Source organism: Streptopelia decaocto (assembly GCF_964273445.1).
Source record: "Streptopelia decaocto genome assembly, chromosome: 10".
NCBI classification, from domain to species: Eukaryota; Metazoa; Chordata; class Aves; order Columbiformes; family Columbidae; genus Streptopelia; species Streptopelia decaocto.
The window spans coordinates 17343092-17368827 of record NC_138665.1 but is presented as its reverse complement, the minus strand read 5'-3'; positions in this window follow the sequence as shown (position 1 = coordinate 17368827).

Below are 25736 nucleotides of genomic sequence, written 5' to 3'. Positions count from 1 at the left end.
CAGCTATCACAGATCAAATCCAAGAGCTTCACTGCAGAATAATCACTTTGCACCCTGAGACAGCAGCAAACCATACTGCTATTAGCTATGAATGTGAAAGAGAGGAATGAAGAAGGCATATGTACCAGCGCAGTCTCTAAATACAGTGGCTAAATTAGTACAAATCCGATCTGTGATATTATTTGGTGTACACACAAATGCAGTGTATATGGCAGATCCAAGTTACAGTTAAAATTAAGCAGATAAAACCTTGTATTAAAATCTGAAGCTACTATTTCTATTGGGGATGTGACAGAGCTCTCTAAGATAGACAGGACAGACCTTACATTGCCACCTCGACACATTTTTATGATGGTCACTATTGGGATTAGCTACACTGAGGTGCTGCTGAAATAATCGTGAATACCAAATACAGCCATTGCAGCCACTGAGCAAATAACTATTTATCTGTCTGCCAACCCTTTCCAAGCCATAACGTCCTATTTCATTCACAAGAATTGAAAGTCACGTAGCTATGCACATTCTTGATAAAAACAAACCAAAAGTCTCCAGCAACAGTGTGTTTTCACAGAAACCAATCTCTTCATGCACTTGAAAAGAACAGGATATTACTACTTTTCTCTTATTATTTGTAGTGTGAAATTTCAATACATATTTCTATCAACCCTTGGCTTTGGTTTAATTCCGGCTCTGGATTTAATTTCTGCAGAAAGTAATTTCCATTTTCCTTCATTTATGTAATTTTAGTTTAGCAGTTTTAGTCAACATATACAGCTATGGAACTTCAGTAGCTATGATTAAAACTAGCAAATCACATTATGATTTGTGCATCTTCATATGAGGAAAAAAACAGAAACAGCCTTTTCCTCTGTGGAGTGAAACAATAAAAAAAGTTGCACAGAATTGCTATTAAAGCATATATCCAGAGTGAAAGTACCAGCAATAATTACCCCTTTCCCAATGTAATGATTTCCACATCCCCTTCAAAAGTGCTTGAAAACTCACAGCATTTGTCTGAGTATAAATGGGTTGACCATTATATGATGTTAGTGCTTGATCCAGTCTGCTTTGTCACTCTTGCTTCAAAAGAAAAGAGAGAATGATCTGCTTGCCTAGCATGAGATACACCATTTGGATGTTCCAAATCTCTTTCTAAAAAGAACCCTTAAAAGGAATCTACAATGTTAATAACAAAACAACTAAATGAGATTATCAAGAGTAAAAATACTAAGTCAAACAAAACCAAACTATTTTTTAGGAAGAGCAAAAAGCCTAAATAAACAAAGGCTGCCATACACTTTCCAGATTCTGAAATTTTGATTGAAATATGAGAACTCGGAATTTTCATGAGTAAACGAAAAATGTCGTAAGAATATTATACAAGAGTGACTGGGAAGCTGCCTGATGGAGAAGGCCCTGGGGGTGTTGGTTAACAGCTGGATCAACATGGGCCAACAGTGTGCCCAGGTGGCCAAGAAGACCAACAGCACCCTGTCTTGTATCAAGAATTTTTTAAAATACATCTTGGACAAATCGCATAAATGTAGTTACGGCATCTCAGCGCAGGGAGGTGCACAGGATGACATTTGACAAGTTGATATCTGTCAGCACTTCACTCCTGTAATCCTCATGAGAGCTCTTCATGCTACACAGGACATGGTGTCTTTCTAAAGTACAACTGGTTGTTTTTGTAATTAGGTAGTGCTAAAGACTAGATGCAAGAAAATGGGGAAAATCAAAAGGATAACTTTAAAAGCCAGTGTATGGACAAAACTGGGAAATCTGTGTTTAAAAATCTACTGTCAAGAACAATTCACTTAGTTTGCAGGTTGACCACTTTACAAATGGTTCTTAGAGTTGATATTTGAGTGAAATTTATGATTAAAAAAAAAAGACTTACATTAATTTTTCTGTATTACTTTACTGTCCAGAACTGCTGTTACATAATAGAGACTTGTTTCTTAAGACAGTTTTCTAAAGCAATGGAAATAAATCAGCTCTCATAATAATTGGCATTCCTCTGGCATCCTAGGGGAGACACAATTTATGATCTGATAACAGACCAGACAAAAGTCACTGTCATCTCAAACAGCACTTGTTTTCTTGCACTTGGAATGAACTATGAATCTGGAAGCCTTGCTGAAATAGGAAGGTAAAGAGAGGGTACCAGAAAAGTCGTGGGTTTTGGCCGGCACAGGGCAGAAATTCAACAGAAATATGCAGCCACGTGCTGCTGTGCATTCGTCAAAGATATAGAGTTATTTGCAATACATGAACAGGCAAAATAAAATAACATTTTCCGTGCCAAGATATCTTACTGTGTTTAAAACAGGACATATTGTACTCCAACAGTAACAGTGTTTACAAGGCTGAATTTATAACCTCTTCCTCTCTGATTTTCAGAATTACTGGAAAACCTTTAATTTTACAAGAGTTTTTCAGGGTACCATGATAGACTTTTTCTATAAAGACAGAAGAAATGAATGAAAATGACATGATTGGGACATTCACCAAAATTAGTTTAATGCAGCTACTCATTTAGCAAGAGTCCTTTTAGTGAATGATTGAGATTTGCTTCATAGAAAGTTATGGCATTTGCTAGATCCTGAAGAATAATTTCAATGAGCATGAGCAAAAAGACTGAATAAAATCTGCTGTGTTTTGATCTGCAATTAATAAATATCTTCAGTCCAGTGCTGACATTTTCTTTGTATTCTTAAGTTTGAGTCTCAACTTGAAGTAAACATAGGGATGTAAAACCTTTTCAAATGAAACTAAAGTAAGTTTCAAGCCCCGTCACACAAATATTGCCAAAATGTGGACAGTTGCTTGTTTCTGTTTCTCATTCAAGATATTTGGAAAGGTATGTTCTCTAGAATGACGAAGTACAGTAACATTTCACCTACATATTGTAAATCAAAATTCTTCTATGGTATAGATTGTTTTCAGAGAATAGAATATTAGTGTGAACTCTATGAATCTAATCAACGCATTCATTGTTCTCAACAATTTTATGCTTTTATATTGAGAATTTTTTGCTTGATGTAGATAAATCTAATACTGAAAATATATCTTTTAAATAGTAGAAATATTAATAATGTACAGCTTAAAGGAAACTGACTAAACATTCTATCATGTGGCTAAATATTGGTTCCTCTCAATACCTTCAGCTATTCAACTTCTTCTTTATCCCATTGTGGCTTAATTAATGGCATACACCTACTGAGTGGCTGATTCATAGATTGACTGAATGAGGGTTGAAATAGTCAAATCAAGTGAATGACATGTTAACCTGTGGGAGATAAGCTCAGCAGGGCCATTTAGAACTTGGCTAATAATAATATACTTGGCGGTTTTGCACAGAACCTTACACCAAACATAATTAATAATACTGAGCATTGTCACAGTCAGAGAGAATAGGCCACATAATATTTATTTAGTGTATGATAGAGGTTAAGAGGCAAACATGGACTATAGTTGTGGATCTGTATTTACCAAATATATAGAACGTGTCTTGTTCAGCCTTCCTTATACAAAAATTATCATGGGGAAAAAAAGGAGCTATTAACTAACTCAAACATGCAACAAAAAGGTTGTTAAGTGCCACCTTCATTAAAAATAGAAAATATTTCAAAGATGGGTGACCTGCAAGTTCATTTGAGTTCCAGTGATCACCTGGGGTTATCCAAACAACCTTTGTTTGTTATTCAAACAAAACTTATTGAATTTGGAGAACAGCTTTGGAAGCCTCATAGAATAGACATTTTTTCCTATGACTTTCATGCTCAAGACTAAACTGGACTTTTCATGGAGAGAATCAGAGACTTGTTTCTAAAGACAGTCAACACCTGAGGACTTTTTAAGAACTATTTCCTAAGAAAGTAAGGTTTACACATGCTAGACAGCCATCTGCACATTAGTCTGTCAATGCCTACCAAACAACCTCTACATCCGTTGTGCAACCTCATCTAGATTTGACAGGGATATAGTGGTTTCAGATTAAACGCCTTTGTGAAGATATCTGCAGCTACCAGAACAGTAGGACCCACATTCACTCTCCAGTTAAGGTAAGAAAATAGTTATTGTTTTGGGTTGCTCTCCTCCTCCCCAGGCAGCATGCAGTTAGCAGGGAGCCTCTTAGCACCAGCCTGTCTGGTGATCAGCACGTTCCCTGCATAAGGGATGGCGGGTAGGGAGGTAAAAGGAAATAGTTGAAAAGAACATGGTTACAGGGAGCTTGGGAGAGAGTTGCTTTATTATGACAAGAGAAAGCAAAAGGATGCAGTAAGTGAATCAGTAAGAAATCAGATTTCATTAACTCACTGAGAAGCTTGCCTATTTCTATAAACTGATTTGCTCTATGAAGCTGTGAGCTTCAGCAACAGTGAGCGACAGATATGTACGTCACAGGAAAATGCATGTATAGCATTGTTTGAAGTTTTCACACACCACTCTCAAACTTTAGTAGATGTGTCAGTGAAAAGGCACGAGTCAGTCAAACCTCATCTCTTACAGCTCCCAGCATCTGGTCTAGCGCTGGCATTTTTTTATCCCTTATTTGAGTGTATGGCCACCAGCTTCACACTTTGCAGACCATAGTCGTGACATCTCTTCTTTGCATGCAGAGTGTGATGCCACAGGCCATGAGAGACTCCGGAATCTGTCTGTCTGTCTCTCTTTCTCACTTTCTCCAACCCTGTGTAATGAAACTGGCAGTTCAGCAGTATTTGGGGCCTCTGCAGCCTCTGAAACTGGGAAGATTTTTCCTTAAATAAATAAATAGATTGAGAGCATTTGGTTACAACACCTATTAGATATACAAGTTACCTGTGGGAAACTAAGGTATTTCAACACCTTCTCACCTGCTACACCATGGATTCAGACAGTGTTGGACTGCTGTTATACCTAATTCTTTCAGCGTTGTGTTGAGGAATTTGCTTGCATTGATAATGTAATCATTAGTTAGGGGGATTTCTGGATTTCTTTTTTTTTTAATACTCATCCACAGTGAAAAGTGCTTGATATTATTGTACAAACATAAAATAAGACCTCAAATTTGCATTTCACTCCTATGATCTGTTATCTTTAGAGGAGGATTAAAAACTAAGCCTCTTTACCAAAATCACCGAACATATTAATTATACACCATATAAATAATTTAACTGCACACAGAGAACAGACTTTCTGAAAGTTTCATACTTACTTCTCTTTATATCATGGAAATTATTGTCAAACTATATCAATTTGAGTCAGTCGCCAAGGGGAGCTGCTCTGGAGCCAACCCAGTTTGCAGATCTTGGCATACTTGGGGTTTTCCTGAGGCAGTGAAATGCTGGGGCAGCAGAGAGACCCACCAGGAGATGCTGAAATGACTTGGATGTTGCCAGAGAAATGGTGACCAGGGTGGGCAAACAGGTTGTGACACTTCGGCCAGGGCATGACGTGGTGGTTTGCAAGGCAGTTCATGCAGGGAGGGTGTCGTCACCCAGCCAGCTCAGGAGAACCCACATGGAACTGGTAATGAAGGAGACTTCAGTACAGATGGGAGATTGCAATGGGTGCCTAACCCCTCTCTTGGTGAAAAGGTAAATACCTGCACAAGATGTGCACAAAAGATCTGTAGCGTCAGGTGGCCAGGTTGTAGGAACCAGTTAAAAGGCTACACAGTTACTAGAAGGGCCGAGACTGAGTTAAGTGGTTTCAGAACCACGTTCTTGTGGCAGACACCACAGAGAATGAGGCATGATTCTGTGAATTTTTCTCTTGATACTTTTCATGGTGAAAATCTATCCTGCTTAACTGCAATTTACAATATGATAACACAAAACAAAAATTGCTAATGCTCCCAATATATAGTAATGGGAAAGTCTACTAGAGGTCCAGAATAGTGAAGAGGTTATGATCCTTATGTGACTCTTGTTGACAGATAAGGTCAGACCATCATCTACTTAATTCTGACTCCACTGAAGTCAACGTAGCCTCATCCGTAGACCAGAATTGCGGCTTGCCCACAGTGTTGGCTAAGTCACCATAAAAACCTTCATGAGAAAAACTTGGCATAGTGACTTGCCTCCAACAAGTCTTGCAGTGTATCCATTAAAAAACTTAAAAAGAGAGTAACCACCAGGTAAATAAACATTTTTTCTGAATATTCCTTGAAAATTTTAATAATAGAGAATACTACACCCAAGTGCTTTGATGCACATGCTAGTTTTGTGACTAAAAAAAGATATAGAGACGTCAAAGGGCATATTCTCCTATGGAGTTCCCATTAACAATAATGAGCAACTTGCACACAATCAGGAGAGAAACATATTGGTGTATATTCATATAAGTAAACTAATACAAAGATGACTGTTTTCCATTTTTCTCCAGAAGTCTCCGGCTCTTTTCAGCTGCAGTTATTTGATTTTCTTCTATGAATGCCTTATAAGATAGAAAGGGTCATGGCAGGCCAAGCAGTGAGATGGAAAGTGGCCATGAACCAGTGCCATAGCTGTGTGCCAGCTCTACTGAGACAGAAGGACACATTTCTACCTTCTTGAAGAAGTGAAAGGATTTTCTGAATTTTGAGCACAAACAGAAGTGACAATACTGTCTATATTAAATCTCAGATATGCATATTTTGATTAACTAAAGGCATTTGGTAGATCCAGTCAAAACATTTATTTCCTGCCCCTGACTAAAGCACAATAGCTGTGTAGTACTGAACAGTTGCTGAGCTTTATAAGAACTGGATGATAACTGTGTGTGTAAACGTGTCTCTCTCTTTCATTGGTTACTGAAAGAATGAAGAAAGTGGGATGTAAATATGAGATATGTCATTAATAAACAGCCATTTCCCAATTTTTATTATCCCATTCTTTGCTGCGCCCCTGGGAAAAATGTGAAAATCATCTATCATCTGCTCCAAGCTCAAAAAAAACCAACCCTAGGAACAGGGTTGCTAAAAATCACTTCAACATTTTCAAATGATCACCAGAAAAATGAGGAGCTCAAAATACAACAAAGATAATAAACCTTTCCTTTTACAAGACATTTATAAAGGATATATTCTTATTGTAATTTTTACAAGTGTAACTCTTAGTCTCTTCAAGGTTCTCTAGTGATCATACAGTTATTTTTCTTCATGTCATTTTGAATGATTTCCTACCAAGTTTATTGTTAATGCCTTCCCAGAAGTGTGAAGTATGGACTTATGATTTCTCTCTATAAAAATGTAATGGATCTTCTCCTTTGTAACAATTCTCTCCAGTAAATGGCTTAGCGTAGCTACTGCTTTACTAGAAGACTGTATTGTCAAAGCTAAGCATACCTGATTTTGAATTCTGATGCTTTGCATAGTATATGAACAAATAAACACAAATCTGATTATTATGCAATATAGACAGGATCTAATCCAGATCCATGCATCAAGAGACTTCAAAATGAGTGAGATAAAGTTTTTATCTTATTCCTTCAGACACTATGCAGTTTCCCTACTAGATGTCTGTGAATTAAGAAAGCTATTTTCTTCATAGTAAGCACAGTATCTATCATGTCAAACCACCCCTATAATTCTAAACAGCTGTGTGTATAGCACTTTTCTCACTCATCCCTTGCAACAATGATATAGTTCTATTTCTTGTACTGCTATGATTTTATAGAATGATGCTGATTTGAAAATTATGTTGCGCATTTACTAGTGAGCCATTTCATTATCATTAGTGTCATACGTGCAAATAGCACTTTATAGGGTAAATAAAAAGACAGGACTATGTCTTGAATGGATTTTATGATCTGGATTTTCTGATATTTTGTGCAACAGAGCAAAGAAAGATAAATTTGTTACACTGGATAAGACCTGTTATCCATCTGATACCAGTACCCTGCCTTTGAGTTAATTTTCCAGGATACAATGCCTTTGATTTAAGCAATTTTCATCCATGATTCATGAACTGGTAAGATGACTATCTGACATTCCTACCAGAACAAATTTCATAACACTTCTGTGAGAGAACTGGACCTGAGTCTCCAGTTGTAAGAGAGAGCAAAACCCAATCATTCACTCTTCCCACATATGAAAAACAAGTTTCATTCATGGCCTGCATAACTTGTTTGCCCAGATCAATAGGAGGAGGTATATGGGTAGGAAAGTAATATATTATGAGGATAAATAGGCACATAATAAAGTACTCTTTTGTAGTTGTGATTTTATATGCACTTAAAGGGAACTTATGTATTTGAGATCCACCTCATCTTTACAGAAGGAGAAAGAAGAGCCAGAAAAAAGAAATTGTTTTTCTCTTAGTGTAAATAATAGTATTCCAAGCTTGAAAATAGGATAAAGAGTAGTGTGACTTTACAGCACCTTGTAGAGTAATTCATACTACTTCAGATGGAAGCAATATGGCTGCAACTTCTTGGAGCTTTTCCATAACAAGATTGGTCTCATGTATATCTCAAGGCAAGATGAAAAGCACACACATTAGCCAAGAGACAATTCCTTTTCATACCACCTATGCCCCAAATGAAGAACTCCTCTGCTTGAAACCATGCAAAGCACTGATAAGGTCAAAGGATGTCTTTTGAAATCTTTAGAGTTGAGTGAAATACTTGGAGGTCTTGAGGTACAGGTTTTGAAAATTTCAGGTTAATGAAAAAGCAAAGCCAACAGCAACAACCATAATACTGCTTTCCTACCAAAAATATTGCTCAAATTCCTCCCTGTTGTTTCTCCTAAACTACTATCTTCTTCCTCACCAAGATGTGCCACCCTCAAGTCTAATAAGCTTAAGCTTATCTAAGCAGACGCTGCTGATTTATGTGTTCCTGTAAAATACCGTACCTGGGTAACTACACTCAACCTGTAAGTGTAACAGCATTGCTACTTCTGCAAACAACTCCATGGGTGAATTTAATGAGTGATACTGAATAGCTGGTAAGAAAATAATTTTGATGGCAAGCTCAAAGCTGGGGTTCAAACAAAAATTTTACTCATATGAATGGTCCTGTTGACTTCAGTGACCAAGTAATATGTACAGAATCTTCCCTTGAAGAACTGATGGTCTTAAAACTTTAAGCATTCATCTCACTGCACTGTGCTGATTATTTTCTTTAAGAGTGCATTTTTTCCTCATTATTTATTGGAGTCTCCCTACCACAGTCAGGCAAAATCAATGAGCCTTTTGATTGGAATTGAAAAAATTGAAAGAGGAGATGTGATAAAAGGCCAAATTCTAACAATATGCCTGCAGCTATAGAAGTCACTGTTTTTAGATTAGATGCAATCCCTGTGTCACAGCTCTGTATTCATGTTTAATGCTAGGACAGAAATCATACATTTGGTCATCCATGACAAACCATGCTTGTTACTTTTACTGTTATTTCTTTTTTTTTTTTTTTTTTTTTTGTCTGTATAAGAGATAAGATTCTGTTAAATAGATTAGGGCTGCAATTATTTTACTAAACAGAATCCAATGTTGATCTCAATGCATTTTGAAACCCAGAAAGTTCAGAATTTTTATTACTGCTTTTGCTCCATAAATCTCATTCCTGCTCATGCTTATTTGTGGGCATAAGATTCAGTTAGCTACAATTCAGTGAAATGTTCCAGGATACAGTAACACCAAACTGTCTTATTCAATAACTGCATCCAGTTTATTCTTGGATAATGAAAATTATTTTTATGATTCGTTACAACTTTCCCTTCTTCTTTATATTACATCAAAGCATTAGATGAAAATTATCTGAAACTATTGCCTAACAGAAACTCAGCAATCGCAGAGAAAATGCAAGAAGATCTAATGCACAATACATATGGTAGATGTCTGAAGCTATTCCTATGTAACTCTTGCAGCACAGGATTATTAAAATACAAAATAATTAATGTTTATAATATGACTTAAATTTAACAACCTGAGATGTAAACTTTAAGATCAGCTGACATTTCGCTAATTAGAGTAGGCTTCATCAGGATCCTCACAGACAGAGAAATAAAGGAGTGACTGCACTGAACTAAAAATGAACAGACAAATAAACAGAAATTGAACAAATCCATATAGATCTGTTAAGTCATGTCAGTCAACTCGCAGTGCCAGATGTCAGTAAAACTGATTGGGGATTTCCCACCTAAATACTATTCAATGGAAAATGTACTTCTTAGATTATTTTTTTAATTTAATGACACGATAAAATATTCCAAATACAAAATAAATTTGAAATTGATTGAAAAGCAAGACTAATGGGGTGGGGTTTTAGAATTACTTAAAATATTTAAATGTATTGAATTAAAACGAAAATTCTGAATCTGTTTAGTCTTAAGCTGTGCCTGCTCATGATGCCACAGTGTCTCATACGTGTTCCAGCCTGGCTTAATGGCTCGACTTCTCCTGAGGGTCAGGACTCCAAATGGACAATATGTTTTTCTGTTTGCCACTTCATAGGAATCATACGTACAGAGCTGTGCCAGTGACCTTTGTTGAGACAAGCATCCGTGGCGACTGTCTCAGTTCTTTGGGGACAGCTCTGTTTATATAGCAGTGATTTGGATGTGCCACGCAGCTTAATATGCTGTGCAACAAAGTCAAAAAACATCACTATTGACAGCTCTTTGAGACAAAAGGTAAATGTGATTAGCCACAAAGGATTTGCAGATAAACAGTCTTACCAAGGCATCATAAGTCAAATTCTCTTTGGAGTGAGTATAAAGTTTCTATTTGATAGCTTGGAAAGTGCAGTATTGAAAGTATTTCAAAAGCTGTTAAACACAAATAAGATTTTTCTGCTGCACTTTGGGGTGTATTTTGCATTGCTTTGAAAACCTGATTTTTTAAATGAACCTGAACTTCTAATAAAAAGAACTTGAGAAGGGAATTAGACTTTGAATGAGTTGACTGCACATGAGGCAGTTCTCATTCTAGCAAGAACCAAAGAAAAGTGTGCTGTGGAGACACAGGCTTTGCTGAAGTAAGTAGCAGAGTTCCTTGCTGTTTCAGTGGAGTCAGGATTTCACTCTGTGTTTTTATTGCCTCTTTTTAACCACAGTCTGGAAGACTATGGTAAATAATGGTCATGACTGCCAGGAAGAGAAACTAGAGCAAGCACTGAACGTAAGAGAACATATATTCTCCAAAATGGTCCTTGCACATAAAAATGTCTAATAAAATCTCTTGGAAGTGTTCAACAGTACAAATTAATTCTGATGCATTTTTCATAAATAATGAGCATCAAGGAAGAAGGGATATCAGACATTAAGTTGAAACCAAGACAAAAGGCTTGACAAAAGCAGTTAAGTCTCACAGTGACTCTGTCCAAACAATTATTTGGAAGGTGATCTTGCATTTTTTATGCACAAAAAACTCTCAGTGGTCCCAGCAGAAACTTGGTGGTTGGGCCAATCCCTTACATAATCTGGATCCACCAGAAAGCTGAGATGAGCAATGTACAGTATGTGTTCTTGAGTGCAATCTCACATAATAATGGTGAAGTATTTTTAGTTATGACAAATATTAATAATATCCCAAAAACCACTACAGAAGATGATCTCCCGTCTAAGTCTACTGCACAAAGTCCAGGTCTTGCAGGAAGAAAATCCTGTGCTACATCCATCATATTAGAGAAGGTCCATACCCAGGATCAGTGAAGACGTTTTCAGGATGTTCTTGTGATTATAAGAATGTTCAAATTCTTTATTCCAAGTGGTAGGACTGAAATTATATTTTGAAATAAATCAGAGTTTTGAAGAACAGTTGCAGTTTTTCTCCCTTTTCATTTTGGCATGTGCATATTGATAGCAGACAGTCTGGATAACACGGCTTCTACTGCTGGAGCTAACAATTCCTCAAGGTATTCTGGAAGCAGCAACATCTTCATATTGTGATTTTTTTTCCCCAAATAAATTATGGAGGCATATAGAATCTGCTAAAGACAGGATGAGGAAATACTCAGAAAAACAACGATTTCTCCCTATCCATAGGCAAAATAAAGTACAAACACAGGAACAGCCTTACATCAAATGAACCATGTAATGGCTTTGAATAGAATGAGTATGTGAGGTGTCTGGTAATTGGCTATAGAAATGAGTACACTCAACCTGTTTCAACCTTGTATGACTTATTTAACACAATGCTAAGCCAGGCAGGTTAACACTTAATTGCCAGGTTAAAAGGTGAGAAATTAAAATGCCAGGGAGAATTTCACTTTACTTTGTTTGACAACAGTGTTCTTTTGTGGCTGGAAAACCAGCCATAGAAAACCAACATACTTTATGTGATGTATCAGACATAAGACTGTGTGATATATCTTACATGTGAATGTAAAAGTAAATTGTACTTGTGTTGATAGGTGACCTTAATTCTTCTGGCACATCCAAATTAAATGCAGCATTTTATAAAATATGTTAAATTTTGATACACTACCCGATGAACATTGATCCTTCATGATCACAGAGAAGTAGTGTATTGTTGTTCTCGTTATAGAGAAGGGCGAAAGAAACTCCTTTAAGCCACTGAAAGACTCATAAAATAAATGTAATTGATTTTCTAGTAATAAAGCATTTCCTTCCAAGGAACACAGAAGTCTATATCCTCTATCAGTTTCTGAGTAAGGATGGATCCTTACACCATCTCAGTAGTTCTCTTGAGAGTCTGATTGATCGACATGTTTTATTACAGAATTATTTGTCTGCTACATCTGAAAGATGTCAGTACTGCATGAAGCCATACTGGGGAAGTCTCTTTCAAAAGTCTCTGCAGCTGTTCTATAAGTAGCTAGTCATGACCATGAAGAGAGCCAAGAGAATTCGAAGAGCAGTATACTGTACTGAATATATATTAGATTTTGTTTATATGCATATGTGGCTATTGCTACCCCATGTCAATACTTACATTGTCTGTGATGTAAGGTTTTCTCAAGTTGAATCTATGTTTTGAGCATTTTTATCGAGGTTGTATTTTTGCCAATATCATTAATGAACAGTTATTTTGTAGATGGTGGACACGGTGCAGCCGCACATTAAGAATGATAAACTGGCCAGCTAGACTACCAAACATTTTACCAGAAAACTTTTTTTGTGCATTAAACAGGACTCAATGCCAAAATGTATCGAAAAGCATAAATGATGACAATGAAAACACTGTGTCCATAAAAGAGAGTTTTCCTCTACTCCCAGAAGAAAAGAGCCAAAACCTGTTAAGGCACAAGCAACATCAGATAAAGAAGCAAATGTTGTTCACTTGGTAAAGCTGATTCATTCAGAAGAGTAGTTTGATAACTTCTTTTATGGAAGACTCCTACTGCCAAGTGGCAGAATCCAGACTACTCTGAAATACTGCTATAAAACAACAATCTAAAACACACAGTGGAGTTGTTTCTATGGAACCGTATTCCATACAAATAAGTAAGTACAGATGGGGAAGCAAGACGTATCAAATAAGCCCTCTCCCAAACTGCACAACCTGAGATCGTATTCTATGCAGCATTACAACTGGAAATATGAGAAGGATAAGGAGGTTTTTCATCACAAGGTGACCATTTCACATCAAGGCCAACTTGGCAGACCATGACATACACCAACTATGGTCTAAAAGTATTTGGTATGGAATAATTTAGCAATTTCGGTCTATAATCTAGTGGTTATCAATATATAAAACCTCTGTTCAACTGGCACTAACTACATCCCTGCTATACTAATGCAGCAGCACAGATGTGAAAATATTCACAGCATGTGAAAAATTGCTCCTGCTGATGATCCCACTGGAGAAGTATAAGGCACTACACCCACAGGGTTCTCATGGCTTGAAAGGCTGAAGCAACAGAGATTATCAACATACTCACAAATTCGAGAGAAAGAAAAAAATGGAAGAAAAAAAGTAGTCTTTGAGATATTTTTAAAAAATCAAATTTCTATGAATCTTTACAGCAAAAACACTAGAAGAAATGAGGAGCCTCAGGCTTTTCTGCAATGATCTTGTTTACACTGTCTTTTATATTCATTGCATTCTGCTTTCACATCAACGGTACAGGAACAAGCAATGTACCATGTTTTATTGTGTCTTATTGTGCCAGCATTATGAAATACAAGAAAGCTGAATGAAAGACATTATTAAACATATTTTTGTGTTACAAATTCATGAGTGTGACAAAATACTGCAATCTGCAAGGCTTAAAAAGCTACATGTGGAAAATGGAGCTTTGATTAAAAGAGAGTCAGAGGCTAAAAGTTATGCCCATAGATAACAGTAGTAAGGGGACACTTATTAATATCTTAAACCTTGATAAGGGAGGTGCTTCTTCACCTTGAGGATCCATCCACCTACGGAGAGTACATTGCCTGTGAGGCTGCCTACAAGACAGAAGGTGAGCAACACATGGTGTTCTTGCTTCCCCAGAAGAGCACACTGAAGGATTTAGTGCCAGAGGAATTACCAGACTTGGGGCACTCAAGCACATCAAGCCCTTTAGAAAATCCGCTAATTGGGTTTCCTACCTGCAAGGCTCTCACTCTAGACCATAACTTGCTATCAAAGTCATGGAACATGGACTGCTAGCTACAGAGAATCAGGCTTATCAAACCTCATGAGGCTCTAATTAATTGTTTTGGAACTAAATCAAAACAATGGACTAATTTTAAAGAGAACTAACCAAAAAAGGAGGAAAACTGCATTAATATATAACTTTTGTCAGGAAATAAGAACATCCTGATTATTTGTCCAAGGGGTTCCATTTTTTTTTTTAAAATCAGATGCTCAACCTACGTGATGTCCTGTGTATAGCATTGCTTATGGCCCTTATCGATGTTCATTAATGTTTCTGATTAATTCTTGTCTTCCTCAGTCAACTGGGCTTCACAGTTCTGGGTTGGGAAAGTGTTCTATGGAGCTACACAGCAACATTTTTTATTAGAGAGAACTATATCATTAGTTGGTCCTCTGAATCTTTTTGGTGGAGAAAAGATGATGGCATATGTAAACCTTTTTCCAGTTATGCCACTTTTTTGTTTTCTTATGATGTAAGTAAAAAAAGAAAAAGCTTGAACGCAGAAAAGGCTTGGGCCAGAAAAGGCCTAAGAGATAAAGGCCTTTTGAGATAAAAAATCATCAAATAATCACTTATGGGATTGATCATCCAGATGAACAAATAGTTATATAAGCAGCAGAGCCTTATTGCAAGAAAAGCCACAGTGCAGAAATGATTCTTTAGATGGAGGAGCTGCAGTTGGCTGGTTACTGTGGCAATGTTTCTTATGAGGGTATATACACATGAAATAAAACCTTTTTCTATTTTTTTATAACATGTTAATGGTAAACTGTATTTACCAGTTTCTGCTGGTATTCCTCATTCTCTATGTTTGTTCTGCTTCATACTTACTGTGTTTTGCTTTCATTTAGCCAGTTCAATGCTTCATTTTTTACCCTTAAGAACAGTCAGTGAAAATAATCTACAAGACAACCTGTAAACATTTTTCTTCTTTTCATTTCCAAATTAAAATACTCAAATCCATACTAATCAAGTGGATTGTCAAGAAGTCTGTCTATCCCATTTGTGACACTACACAGTTGTCTAGATACCCTGCTAAACCAGGGACATACAGGCTCAGAGCCATGGGGCAAGGCGGAAGGGAGATTATCCAATCCTGCAGGCTACAGAAGACCTGGAGTACAAGGTGAATGGAGGAGTTCAGCTGTAAGGGACATCGTACTACTGAAATACTGGTCAGAAAAACAAAACAAAACAAAAACCAAACCAAGCAACCAAAAAAACCCAAACCACCACAAAAAAACTGTGCCTATCAGGCAGTAACTTTCAGGAGACCTGATTAACACCCAAGTATACCAGGTTACTACTGCATGCAGCTTGGGACAAAGGTGGAAAAGAGGAGTTGTGGGACTTGCAAGGATAGGAAACATTTTTATTGGACTGTAGTATAAGCAGCTGGCTTTTTCTTGGTTGGCTGAAAAAAGGCAAAATGATTTTCTATATATATCTGAAATATGGAAAGCTGCGTAGTTAGAAAATACCCAAGTTAATGTTATATGAACTAGTCTGGGTAATGAGAGCTGTGTAGCCATGACAAAACAGAGATCAGGAAGATTAATTTACCTGGATCTTGGCAAGGACTCCCACTATCCAAGACAATTCATTAAAAACTCCGGTATGGCTACAGTACACTTCAGTCTGCAGTGTAGACACTTTTCTGATGTTATTTTAATGAAGGATAGAAAACGGGATTGCTGTTGAAATTACATGATGTAGTTAATTGTGCAGTGGCAGATTCTCCACCTTGCAGAAGCTGCAGTTCAGAATTAGACAAGCCTGTGTTAGTTCGCACATCTATGCATGCCTCTGTCCTTCAAAAAAATTCCATGTCTAAGCAAATCTGCTGTTTCCAACAACTGTCAGATACCACAAGAATTCCCTGGTGCTCATCACATTTTTCCTTCCCCATCTTAGATGGCACTGTGGTGCACCCATAAGAAAGCACTGATACACTCTCTCAGACTAAGGTAAAAATAATCACTTTTCAGTTGATGGCACCTGTTCTGAAAGTCAGAGCAATTGTACATGAAAGGACATGGGTACATAACTTCAATAACATTCCACAAAAAATCCTGCTGAATTTACAATGATCTGTGCACCTAAGGTTTCCTTCCATTTAGTTTCCCTGTGGGGTCTGATCCAGCAAACAGACTTAGAGTCCATCTGATGGACACTTATAAGAGTGAGCTTCACAAGAGACACAGCAGCCATTCAAAAAAAACCAGAAAAGTTATATATGTGTATATATATATATATACACACATATTTATGTGTGCATACATGTATACATACATACACATCAGCCAAATGACTACTTAATTCTCAAAAAATGGGAGAAAATGTTTCTATATTTTACTTTATATTGTCAGTAGGTTAAGGGAAAAAGCACAAAGCATATTTTGGTGTAAAATGCATGTCTCAGCTCTTAGACAGCTCTAGAATAGCTTCTTCTCTTTTCACTTTTCCTAGCCAATGAGTAGTAATTGTTTTGGCATACCGGAGAGTTTCAGGGCTGAATGGGGCACAAAATGCAGCTCCTGCCTCTTTCTGGGCATCTGTGCTAACCACAAAGTCTTTTTAAAAAGGTAACCACAGCATAGTGGTGCCAGCTGTGATATTAAACCAGTGGTGAGCTTAGCTTAGGACTGATGTGAGTGTTAAAATGCAGAAAAGGGCCTTAGAAGCTAAATGTACCTTCCAGCACAAGCATTGAGGGGGATGCTTAGGTGACTCACTCAGAGCTGCGGATCTCATTCCAGAAACCACACATTTGCAGTGACGATTGATTCACATAGTTGGACCATGATGTCTTTCTGGACTGAAGAACAGAGGTAAGGAAGAAGGAGGAGAGGATTATTACTTTCAGGTCTTTCTGAACAATGACGCTTTTTGGCTTAAGGTATCACTAAGCAGAGAATACGATAATAGAAATCCCAACAACATAAATATTCACTCAGACTAATTAATTAGGCACCACAATTGCATGGTGTTGATATCAAATACTTTGTCATCAAATTTTAAAAGAACTTTTATCTTGTTTCTGTACAAGAATAAGGAAATGCGAAGAGCATAAATATTTCAAACTGCTTATAATTAAAACTTCATGTGTTTGGCATGAAACAATTCTAGCAAAGAAGGTCAACTGTGTATTGGTTATATTGCCAATGCGCCCCCCTTTCATTTTAACAGCAGGGCAGTAAACATTGTGTGTCACTGTTTTGCCACAAAAAATATCCTCAGCATGCTTGTGTTAGTGATGAAACCTTGTCATTCATACTGCAGCATTAATATTAAAAGCAAAATGTGAGATATTCATCAAGGTTCTCCCTGCCCCTCCTCTTCTATGTGTTTTTTTTTTCTTTTGGGAATAGCCAAATTCTGTGAAGGCAGCAGTAAAATGTCCTACCTGACCGATGGTATCAGAGAGAGACTCTGCATGAGGAAAGGAATAAAAGGATGAAATATCAGAAGGAATTAAATGATGTTGTAATGAAGATGCACTGTAATATGAAAGAATCAGGCTGATGGGAGTTCTCATTTAATTTAAACAGCACAGGACAAATTCTGCTCTCAATTACATCAATCCAATACTAATTAAATTAATAGGACAAAGCAGAACTTGATTATTTCTCTCTTCTGGAAGAAATAATAGCAATTGGAGGAGAAAAAAGAAAAAAACAACAAAACAAAAACAACCACTATGCAACATATTTTTTTTGTCAAACAGTAGGTTTAAAATCAAATCTCAGGTGGCCTCAGGAGACTTTGTGCCACTTAAATGCCAATCTCTGCAGTATAACCTGCTGATTTATCAGTTCTGTGTATCCTTCCACCTAAGTGACCACATGCACATACCTACGACCTGTTGCACTGTCCAGCAGCATCAATTGCAAATCTGCTGTTTGCCCAAAATGAAGACTGGAATATTTTCACTAACCTCAGAGGAGGCATTTTTCCAGTCTCCTTTTTTTTTTCCCACCAAAATCACATGGGCAACAAATCTCAAAAGCTCCATTTTCTTAATTGTAATAATAGTTAGGCATTCCTTAGTTATTGGTCTCATTTGGATTACAAAAGCACCTCATTCTAGGCCTCTGGCTATAATTTCCATCTCTACCCAGCCATGCATTTCTTCTGTTCCAGCCTTTAAAAGCAATCTCAAAATTCATAACTAGCTGCTAACACAGTTGCAACCATCCACTCTTGCTTAAAGGCAGACAGTGGACTAGTATTTTTTCACCTGTCCCTTTTCACTGTTAATTGCAAAACTCCATTCTATAGGCTAAATCATTCCTAATAGCGCTGAGCCAAGGTCCATTCAATTTGCAGAGCTGCGTGCAGCCATTTTAGTATTTTTACTATTGCAATTATTTTCTTTCATCTAGACAGTGAGCCAAGGTTAAGGTCAATGGTATACAATTTCCTTCTACACCAGTTTAATAAGGTCAAATGCATAATGATTCTGTGGTATATTATATTAAATGCATTTTCCACAATAAAGTTAAACTGATCAGGATAATGCAACATACCAGTTTTGCATACTTTGCTCACATCTAAAATCTGTTTGTGCAGTCAAGTTACAAGTCTGGACTGTTGCGTTCATATCCACCACATATTTTCAGAGGATGAATATAGGCTTCAGTTATATGTTGCGAAGTATTTATAGCACAATCCCAGCTCAATGCAAAAAGGAAAGTGTTATCATTTTGTCACACCAAATCAGTAAAATTAAGCAAATCATGGTACAACCACTACCTTAATCCAGTGTAACAGCATCCTGTAATACTTCTGTAATTAAAAGAGTCAAGATGGTTCTTTGTGGACTCTAGTTCTAAAGAATGTGTAGCTTTCCTTTAATATTTATTATAGAGTAAAGATAGACATTTTGCATGAATAATCTGCAGTTTGAGAAGCAATATTTTAACAATGTGTTGTTTTACTCTGAAGGTAATATCCTGGGCATGTGATTTGGAAATATCATTAACTTGTATACACACAATACATTATGCTCTCATGGAAGTTGTCATGGTGAATGCAATGAATGCAAGTGAACAAATATTAGAAACCTAAGGCCATTCACTGTCATTATCCATGATGAAATACCCACTGATGCTAAACTAATCAAATCATTACATTTGCTGAATATTCTTAATCCTTCTATTTTGTGAACAAGACTGCCTTGTGTTTTGATACTGGGTGCTCTTTGATTGTTCTGGTTTGTCTCTTGGAGTGTTCCCTTGCCCAATTCCTATAAAAGAAGTTAAAGTATTTAAAAATATATTGTATTAGTTGTTTTATTTCATATTCATTGTTTTATGATAAATGCATACAAGGTCCCAAAGTTAATTCCTTTTTTGTTTTGCAGTGCATGGTTTATCTGTGATTAAATGTTTGAGAATTGCTATAAATCTCTTCTGTGAGCTAGAGATTTTCCTGAAATGGCACATAAGAAAGGAGAATTTTCATGTAGTAGTAAGGCATTTCACTATGTTTGAACACACATAAAAACAAATTACATTGGGTTTTGAACTACTGACATTTTACCAAGGATGTTTCAAATGGATTTCATTTATATTTTAATTCTGCTGTATAGAATATTTTTTTAAATGCATTGGAAAAGCGATGTTATTGGCCCAGCTAATAGGGATTGTACTAATAGGGATTGAACTTGTTCAGGCTTTCCAAAATGATCTCACTGGTTTTGTAAACATCTACTTGCTCCTTTAGGCTTCTCTTGCCAGAATGTCAATGCCACTAAGAAGGTGGTAATGAATGTTTTTGTACTTGTTCTAAATAACAAAGCAGAGGAACTGAAAAGACTTCAAGTAGAGAATCCTTACAAAATCTAGAAAACAAGTATGCACCAAACTGACTAACCTTTCCCACCCCATTTAAAGATAAACACCTGGGCTTGGAAGGACCTAAATGCCTAGAAAGTGCCTTTTCTTTTAAACTAAGCCCCTTTCACATCAGTTCTTCAGCATATGGCGTCCCTGCACTGCTGGTCTTTTCTCACCCTGGAAACAGAAGTTATGGTATGTAAAGATGAAATAATCTTCACAAGAGTCTGAATCAGCAGAATCTATCTAAGGTTATCTGGGTTACAGAAGTCCAGAAGGAGATTTATGCCAACCCTGATGACCTTTCCTTTAGACCGATCATGGATCGTTTAACATGCATCAATGACAAGCAAGTTTGGGCTGGATTGCAATATACAGAAGCGCAGAAAGAATACAGTGCATTGATTCTTCTTAACAATCTCATTAAATAATTATAGTCCAAACTCCCTTGCCAAAAAGAAAGAAAAAACCCACAACGTATGTCAGAGTTTGGTAATAACATACAAGTAGATCCGACAGGACCTTTAGCTAGTGGTCAGCTTTGTGTCACACATTCAACACATACTTAAGTTCTGCTTACTGATACTTAACTAGCTGTAATTCAGAACATCTCTAGTTGCATGATAAGCTATAACACTCTTCAAATGGAAAAGCATCAGCAGACAGCACTGTAATATATAAAAATATGACAGGGACATAGTGTAATTTTCTCAAGACATCGTACAGTCTTAAATCAGATCTTCTGTTCTCCTTTCCCAGAAGACTCTTAAACAATTTGATAATTATTTTCTTCCCAGAAGCATATGGTAATACTGGTTGCTAATATAGTTTTGGTCATATTTGTGGGAAATTAACATACTAATTACAAGAATTCTCTTGGAGAAATAATACATGCTGTTAATTGTCACGGTTGTGTTTCTTCTGCTTTTATTGAAATGGTAAACAAATGGTAAATAAATGGCACATAAAAAGCGCTATTGAATGCAAAGTATTTTTAAGGTAAGCCTAGAGTAATTAGAGACAATCAAGAACAGAAGTTAATAAGAAGGTGTTCCCAACACACATAATGTTGCAAAGTTTGATGCTGACTCTCCAAAATAAAAGGCTGAGAGCAGATCCTTTTGTTGACATTCATAGGAAGGTGAAAGAAAAAAAAAAACAGGCTCTGAAATCTGTCTGCAAAGCATTTGAAGCCAGGTAGCATTCTGCACAAGGCTGGGTGGCAAACAGCCAGCTGGATGGTTGCTGTGGACCAGGGACAGGGCTGCACGCAGGAGCAACTCAGACTGGGAAGCGCTGGAAACTGCAGATGTGCAGGAAAGGAGAGCAAACCGCAGACCACAGACTTCAGGAGCTGTCCTGAGGTATCCAACTAAACACGTTAACATTCCTCAGGCAAAGGCATAGGTTTCTACACACAGGTCCTCTTTGTCAGGGATATGCTGTGGCCAGCAAGAGCTTTCAACAGAGCTACTCCAAAGTTGTGTCAGTATAACAGAGTAATGTCATATTTTTCTTCCCTTTCCTCCCTTTCTTGATTATTTCCCAGCAGGGACCGTGAGGCAGTTTAGTATTTTTCTTGACAGTAACCACATATTTTAAAAGGGGGGACATCAACCCCCCAATTAGTAGACTCGTAGGATTTCAGAGAGGGACATTTTCTTGTGACAAATCCTCAGAGCATGAAGCAGAGGTTTCCCCCCGTCTGCTGAGGATGCCATGCAGACCACTCTGCTTCATTGGAGGTGGGTGTGCTGGAGGAATGTTTATACAGAGTGCCTTCTAAATGGTATACAAACTGAGGACAGGAGGCTACAATGCAGTGTATTTCAGCATACCCAAACTGTATGGATATAAAAGGGTCTTTGAATGTGATTCCTTCACAGGAAAAACAATGCCTCTGTTTAATAGGAAGATCAGAGATTTTTCTTGCATTATACTATAATTTTTCTTTATGTCTATTCTGAGCAAACAGGACTCAGAGCAAACCTTGCCAGCCTTGTACAAAAGTCACTGATGTCACTAGCATTAAAGCTATACGTGAAATCTGTAGGATTGAGCCTACTGTCAACTGGAATTAAGTGCTATCCACTAAAGGGATTTAGTTTTTGGACCAATTTTTAATGCAAGATGATGAGCACTCTAATTATAAGGGGTTTTTGCAGTTTGTTTTATATACACTATCATAAAACTTGGCAGACACAAATGGAAAAAATCACTGCCAATAATACATTTTACAAAAGATCACTGTTCTTTGCCATTGTAATAGAAGATTGACCTTATTTAAAACAAAAAAAATGCCTCCCACATTTAATATTTTTACCTTTATTTTTTGTTACCTTTTCTGGATCAGAAGATATAATATGTTATACCATATGTTCCCAACTTCCAATTATCTTTGTGCATGCTATGGCAAAATTAATTGATGCCTATTCATTTCAAATGCCTAAATTTTATCACACATATCTTACTTATCTTCAAGCTAATTACATAGTGCTAACGTATGATGTATCTATGCTACAAGAAAGAAAGAAAAGAAAATGCAGAGACAGGCAGGCTGGTTATGAATTCGGTATTACAATTAGTAGTGGTAGCCTGGAGCTCAACCACAGCTAATTCCTTTTTGACTGGGCTATTCTGCACAGTTTATTACATGGCTAGGCATCCACACTCAGCTTGCAGGCAATTATTTTCAACTTACATATTGCTACAAAACCTGTATTCTCATCTCATACTTGCTCTACATCGTGGTTCAATGCAATAGACTTTGGTGATTCTTAGCTGTTGCTCATAATGATACTGTGAGCTGGATGCTCTCCAGCAGCAATTAAGTGCCTACATATGACTGAGGAATGGGAGCTTTCCTGCATGTAGGAAAGATGTATGCTTAATTTCAAAAAAAGCTATTGTAATCAAAGTGGGTATGGAAATAACCTAGAATGCATTTAAATTGCAATAGACCTGCATTTTCTAAGAGAAAAAAACTCCTATTAAAAAAAAACTATGAACTCTAAAAAAGAAGACCAAATGTAAATTCCAACAGGTAGAATCACAAAGTAGCTTCTCCATGAATGACATTGCTTGCAGGGTCAGTTAAAAAAGTAAATGGAGGTGGAAGATAAAAAAAAATACCTGGTTCTCATTTCCTTCCCTAAAAGTCATCCACAGTTTATTTTAAGGATCAGTAGCAAGAAAACTTTCCATACAAAACTCTTCTCTACAAGAAATAAAATTAAAAAATAGATACAACTTTTATAGGTCTGCTATTTGCCATAGAAGTTCTGATTAAATCTGAATAAATCCACAGGGTGAAGGAGCTTCCTTTTCTAAATAGCATCAACTAAATCTCACAGGCCTACAGAGAACCCAGTCAACCTTAAATAAAACAAGCACAGAGAGGGAGGAGCAGCTGCACATGTACAGCTGTTCCTCACTGCCAAACAGGTGTTTCCACTTCTATTTGCTGGTTGACATTTGCTTCCCTCTGTTTTTACTCTCTTCCTCACTTACAAAACATTACCCTTGAAGTACATGTTTGATAGGCCACAGGGGGACAAGCTGACAAAGAGCAGGTTTATGTGTGATGGAGAAGGGAATGCTGGCCAGCATGTGTGCGCGTTCTTCGCAAAGGCAGAAAAGACTGAAACATCCCAGTTTATTCTTATAAGCTTATATTCTGTGTGGAGGAGGTGAGACCTTGGAAACCAACTGTGTACTGATGGAGCAGCCCCATGCAGCTGCTGGAATGCTGCTTTTGTCAGTGACCAACGACTATCATCCCCATGTAACATCCTGCCCCGAGTCTCATAGCTAATGCACTTGCCTAGGACTATGGACTGGCCTTAACACTTTCGAGGTCCCTTCCAATCCCTAACATCCTGTGATTCTGTGATTAACATTTTCTGTGGGGGCTGGGTAAGATTTTGCAGCCATTTGCACAAAACTGTTAAGTATCTAAAGACATGACTCAACACCAAGTGATGCTGTGAAAAATTCCTACAGTGATATGAACTTGAAAATCAAAATCAAGGAAATCCAAGTACCTCCTCTTCTTTGAAACACTGGAATCACCATGGGCTGTTACCTAGACACACTGGAACATAGAGGAAAGACATTTACATATATTTGTAAGTCACAGACTATATAACCAAGAAGATATTATCTCCCTAATTGTGCTGAGCAAAACCTAGCGCAGTAACAAGGCTAAATGGTACAAAACCACTAGTTCAGAGAGCAGTGGCAAATGAAGACATGTGACATAAATACTGCTAACTGATATTTAATTCGCTGAGATGGTATAAGGTTTGTTTGTAGAACACTTATTCTCTTCCTTGCTGCATTCATCCTCTGAATGCTTCTTTCTAGCCAGATGTGTACTACTGTGTCAAACATTGCACCATTATTTATCTTACTCCATATCTTTGTTTTACTTTCTGCCCCACAACTCGGTGAAGGGTAGGCAGCCAAACATATGATTTTCCCTCCTAATCCATTTATTTCCCCTCTCATACAGCTCAAGGTTTTTGGCAACATTTCATATCGCACTTGTTACTCAGGGCCTAATCCAAAGAAGCCAGCTGATGTGGAGCTTTATCGCTTTGCTTGTTCTATGTGTAAGAACACAATGTGCAAACCTTGCACGGTGATCTTCTCCTCTGATCATCTCTAAAGCTTACTGAAGTGTGACTTGACTTTTCCAGGACCCTGTGGGCTGTCTTTAATTGGTCTCTGTTTTTCCAAATGTAGTTCTGTTATTTTCACAGCATTCATACCATCCTGAGCAACATTGTGCATGAGTTTTCAGCTAGGTTTCAAAATTAGTGATTACAATTTTTTATACTTAGGAATGTCAATATCAAATAATTGCTTTATTCCATGTCCGCAGCCTACAGTCAAAACAGCAATCTGCTGTTAATGCAATGTGTGACTGTTATGGATTCTCTTTTATGTTTCAGGGACTCATGAATAATGTGCAATGAGGAATCTTGGTATGCAGTTTCAAACTTGTTCCCTTTTGTCTTAGAATTTCTTAGATATGAGGAAGAATCTGCATTTTTTGGCAAAGACATTTGTAATAATATTTAATTACTCTTTTATCACCACATATTTTCTCTGTAGGAAATTATGTGCCCTAGTCTGAATAACGTCAGTGGGAGGCCTGAGGGAAAGCAGTACTGTGCCCAGCATCTTTACCAAAGACAAAATGAGAGTTCAGAGACCTGGCAGCTGATATTTCCTATTCTGAAGTAAGATGGTAACAGCTTCACAAAGGTATATGAGTCCATGGTGCATGCCCATGTTCACTCTGATTTTCATAAGCTTTTCCATTTTAAGTGGGAGATAAATTAATTTGATAAGTTCTGGACTTTCCACCACTGC